The 5,691-nt window shown below is 36.5% G+C and overlaps 1 pseudogene; it reads right to left on the bottom strand.

Moving 5' to 3' along the window:
• Nucleotides 1-1,009: 1,009 nt before the first annotated feature.
• Nucleotides 1,010-3,019, bottom strand: LOC113773809 (annotated as a pseudogene).
• Between the last annotated feature and the right edge of the window lie 2,672 nt (nucleotides 3,020-5,691).

Genomic DNA, 5,691 nt, shown 5'->3' with positions numbered 1-5,691 from the left:
ACCTCTATACTTGGGATCTTATAGCGGAGATTAAAGTTGGAATTCTATAAGGTGAGATTTGACTATTGGTGTTGGGTTACAATTGACTACTACAAAAAGGGTACAAAAACACGTCATGAAGAGGCAGACGATTCTTTGGACTGGTAAGAAAGTCCCCTCCCCCCTACCTCGTCCACCGTCCAACCTTGAATAAATCTCCCTCCACTCAAGGCTGAATCTAAAATTCAAAGTGTTACAAATTCATGTACAAAAGGATCCATTGAGCTCTTCAACATGTGACAAAATATGTGAGTCTTTTTGGAGCAAAGAACCAGATAGATTCAATCTTTGGGCATTTGATGGGCGAAGCTCTTGTGCTCTTGGCCGTCTTTGACCTTCTTCATAGGTGGGACGGGACGGACGATGTCCCTGGCCTTTTGCCGGATTATTCAGAAAATGTATCAGTGCAACAATTTCATTTTGTTCTGAGAAAAGATGTTAATGAATAGGTGCTATTAATGAGTCTTTTTACAAGACATAAAGAAACTAGAAAAGATAATACAAAAGAGGAGAAAAGAACAAAAACTTAAAATATTAAAATAGTGCATATTGAAATACCCCTAAACTTTGGAGAATTTGTAGTAGTGCTTTTTCACTTTTCACCCTAAATTTAAATAAAAAAAAACTCCACTTTGGAGAACCTTGCACAATGAAATTCTAAACTCTCATTTTTGAATACTTTGCACCATAAAAATTCCAAACTTGTACCATTTAAAATGGTCAATTCCTCACAATAAGTCGTGTATTCAAATCCTGCTACTAATGTGAAAGTTGTGTTGGTGGACAATATGTAAGAATATCTATAACTAATCTATTATCTTTTTGGCTCAGATGCATATTGTGACTCGTTGTGGTGATGATCGTCACCAAACCTACCAAATTTTATTCTTACCCCCAAAACAAAAAAAAAAAACTTTTCATCTTTCTTCTTTTTTTCAAATTTACAAAATCAAAAAGCTAAGCATCTTAATTACCGACCACCAGAGAGAATTGAGTCTTCTACAGTATATGATGACGATTTAATATCTTCAAAGCCAGCAGGATGGCCGAAGCCAAGACCAACAGCAGAAACGTCCATGGCCAGTACTGATAAATCTGGCAAGGCAACTGATCCTTCCAAGTACAACAGAACTTGCCTCATACTTGGCCTAATCTCTGGTTCTGAATGAGAGCATAACAAGCCTAGTTTCAACACCATGTCTGCTTCCTCTTTCACATACTCAGTACCCAGCTTTTATTCAACCGCCTGGAGAATATTACCTGCTTTCCAGCACGAAAATACCAAATCAACTAGAATGATATTCTCTTCTGGTACTGCTCGGTGTTCTATTGGCCTTCTTCCACAGGCAACCTCTAGCAAAAAGGCCCCAAAAGCATATACATCAGTGCTTGTTGTGGCCCTCCCTGTCCTACTATACTCAGGGGCAAGGTAGCCAAGAGATCCCGCTACATGGGTGGTTTGAGGTAGAGTTCCATGATCGTATAGCCTTGCTAGGCCGAAATCTCCCAATCTTCCATTCAGTTCATCATCTAACAATACATTACTGGCTTTTACATCTCGGTGGATCACAACTTGCTCCCATTCTTCGTGTAGATAGAGTAATCCTGACGCCACACCTCTGATGACTCGAAATCTTTCGCTCCAGTTGAGGGTACGCTTTGGTTGGTTGAACAGAAACCTGTCTAGACTACCCTTGGACATGAATTCATATACCAAAAGTAACTCTCTTTTACGCCGACAATAGCCCAGGAGCGGTACTAAATTTCTATGGCGCAAGCGTCCAATACTGACGATTTCTGCAATAAATTCTCTGATTCCCTGTCTTGCTTGATGGGAGACCTTCTTGACGGCAACCTCGACCCTGTTTGTTGGCAAAACACCTTTGTAGACCCTGCCGAATCCGCCTTCCCCCAACAGCTCTTTTTCTGTAAACCCCTTGGTGGCAATGTATAAATCTTTATACTTGAACCTGTGAGGTCCATAGGCATGCTCCCATTCTTCCAGCACTTCTGCATACTTCCACTTCCTCCTTAAATAATAAGCTGCCCCAAAAGCTACAATCAACAGAAAAAGTAAGGAGAGGAGGGGCAATCCCACAGTGAAAAATTTAGACACTTTCTTATGTCCAAACCGTGGTAGCTTGGGGAGCCGAGAGAGATCAAGCGCTTGTACATCCCCATTCATCTTGAAGCTCCATCCCAGTACAAAATGCACTGTCCCTAATTCGATTGGACTAGTAGATGCAGAAAATCCAACATACATGGTTTGCAGTAAAATTGACGAAAGATCATATGACAAAGACAAAAGAGGAGTATTTGGTTTAGCAGCCACTATTGGAGCCAATGTAACATTGATTCTCCTATCCACCCCATCGTATTCCACCCAAAGTTGCATCCGTTGACCGCTGCTAAGAGTTAAGTTGTCAAATGAATTCTTGTTATTAGCTTCATAACTTGCTGGTTGGAATACCTTGGACTTCACAGAGTTAATATCAATACCGACATGGTTGTCATTGATATCTCCAAATTCTTGTTCTTGGAAGGTGTCAAGCTCCACAGCAAAAACATGATTTTTTGGACTTCCATTGGTGGTTTCATCGAAGAGGCCGAGGAACTTAGTGGAAGGCCCTCGTGCAAGGACTCTTGTTGGTGCAATCACGAAAGCCATTCCCGGACTAGTCGCGCCTGGGACATAGGGTACCATAGCAAACACAAATTGGGTGGAAAAGGAGAAAGCTGAACTATTAGATGTTTTCTTGAAATTGATGGGATTAGGATAGAAGGCATGAGCCGTTTGTAATTTGGTGTTGTTGGTTATCTGAAGGAGGCCGTTGTTGGTGATTTTGGCTAATCCATACAGGCTTAGATTTGATGACTGAAATCCTTGATAGATGAACCCAACGTCGTCAGAAGCTGCTGCACAAACTGCGACGTGAACTAGAAAACAGGCTAATATTGCTGTTACAAGTCTGAATGACATGGCTATAACTTGGACACCAACTGCCAAATCCTGCTTAATTTTATAGCCTATATTTTACTATCTAGCGATGACGATTTCTGCACACTTTGACTAGATTGTCTGATGTACAATAAAACAATGGTACGGTGGTTGTATATACTAGATTGTCTATGTACAATAAAACAATGCTTTGAAATAAAGGTTTATGCGGTCTAGATACAAAACAATTAATTTCAACCAGTCTAGATACGTTACAATTTGATTTTTCATTTCAAATTTAACCTCTGAAATGATGCAATGTTTTGAAATAGGTTTGCTTGGATAATGAATTATTTGTCAAAATTTATTTACTTGCATAATCAATATATTTTCTAATCACATTTTTATCTTGTATACGTTACATTACAAAACTACAATATTGTTTCGAAAAGTTATCCCAAATAATTTGACTAGTTTCCGATTGTCTAAATGGATGAATGTTACATTTGATAGTTTACTCTTCATTACTATGTTTTCTAAATTGTATCAAGGATTTCTTTGACAACATTAACAATTGCTACCTAAATTGTATCATAGAATTAGCAATTTCACTCCAATGAATCAACTTTTCACTAGATTATATAAAGATACTTTTTGATTTAAAGGGGATAACAAACTGGTGGAACCTACATAATTTGTGTATATAAACTTAATAATATTGGTTTCTAAACAAAAAAAGAAATTATAACTTTTAGCATTTAAACACAACCCTACTATAAAATGTATGGAAAAAAAAAAAAAGAAATGAGTGTATCAAAAGCAATGTTTTTAAATTCAGACCATTAAGTGGATGGACTTTCGGCTCACATCTAGTTCACGGTTCAACCAGGTCAATCCGGTTCAAATGTTTTTCTTCTTCTTCTTCTTTTATATTTATGTAAATTTGATGACTTTAAAATTTTTTAAAGAAAAAGTATGAACCGGCTCAAAAGTCCAGTTTTTTTACCAATTTTGATTGGTTTGACCAGTTCTTGACCAAGTTTTACCAGCTGAATGATTTTTTCATTGACAAGTGAACTAGACCAGTGTCATGGCTAGTTTACAATTTGACATGTTGAACCAGGGTCCAGTTTGGTCTTCCAAATACTGATCAAAAGTTTGACAAATCATGCTAGTTCCTCTTTCCTATCACGTAGTGCAAGCTATAAGTCACCTAATAGGCTTTTAAAGAAAAGATTGAGAATTTTAAAACTTCTGACTTCATATTCAAACCAGGTTTGTTAAAAAAAAAAAAAGAAGTAAATAAGAGACACGAATTTCTTTTTCTGAAAGAAAACGGTATCGTGATTGAAAACTGAAAGAAGAATTCAGTGTTTGATAAATCTCTCATGTCCCCAGTTTGTTGTGAAGAGAGATATGTTGATAATCTCTGGTGCTGTTTAGCAATAGTGACAAAATCAGTACAAAATCAATTGTGACCCGGGACTACTAATAATTTGCTCAAGCAACACGAAACAACAAAAGATGTGAGATATTAGGAGGTGCTTGGTAAGTGGATTTCAAGACAAGAAATAAGTTTCAATTTAAATCATATTTATACATAAATGTTTATTTAAAATTAATCAGAGTAAGCTAATTGGTTACATAGATCCGTTCTATGTGTTTAATGATTAATTACTATACAGTAAGTTTTACTTATGTATTGTATTTTTATTACTAAAACTCATTGTCGTAAAGTTACCGAAAACTCTGAAATTTTATCAAATTAATTGTTATTCCCTATTTTATCATACATATAGTGATAGTGATATGAAACTTGAACCAAACGGCCATTTTAGCTTTGTGGCGAAAAAAAGAATGCATACTTACCTACACCCTATCTGGGTGCAACCCGATATCCCATCAAAAGTTTGACCACTTTCTGGCCTTGATAAGCCTCCCAGTTGCTATGTCGTTTGCGTCCCTCTTCTGCGCAGTTTCTCTACAATAATAGCCTGCACGCCACGGCATTTGACGTGAGAAGCTAATCGATCTTATTGGTATTATGTAGCAGTTACTTACGATTGTTAGAGTAAAACACGCAGTGGAAGTATCAGTCAAATCCCATATACCAAAAAAGAAAGCCATGGGGATAGATCAGACAAACGTAGCGTAAACTTTCCGGACTTTGATTAGTCACAATGGAAGAAGCAAAGGATTCAAACGGCTGAAAATATCAAAATCTAGAAGGCACGGAGGACGAATATCAAATTCTATCAAAGAACAATTTTCCTCAAATATAATTGTGGACTTACAAGTGCTTAAATAAATAAACAAAATTATAAAACCTATTCCAATACTAACACTTAAAAAACACAATCTAATTTTATTTCCTAAATTAACATTGATACCAATTCTAATTTAATTACCAAATAACAAGTCAACTTCTAAAACTACTAAAATTAGCTTTTTCTTTTTCTTTCTTGTGAACATTGCCTTTTTTAAACCAAGTTATTCATGTAATCGGGTCCAATGTCATTTCTAACTTGAGTTGCCATTGCAAACCCCCTCGCATTGCAGATAATGAACAACTCTAACTTTATTTTAGATCTTCATCTTCATGTGGGATTGGATAAGACTTGTACTTTGCATGCAAACTAGTAACTTTCGTTGGTCAAAAAATCATCTATATTAACCCATTCATGATTAGAATCTTTTTTGGACTTTTTTTTTTC

The sequence above is a fragment of the Coffea eugenioides genome, chromosome 6 (assembly GCF_003713205.1).
Source record: "Coffea eugenioides isolate CCC68of chromosome 6, Ceug_1.0, whole genome shotgun sequence".
In the NCBI taxonomy this organism is placed as follows: Eukaryota; Viridiplantae; Streptophyta; class Magnoliopsida; order Gentianales; family Rubiaceae; genus Coffea; species Coffea eugenioides.
The sequence above is the reverse complement of the archived record's forward strand: the minus strand, read 5'-3'. Positions and strand labels throughout refer to the sequence as shown.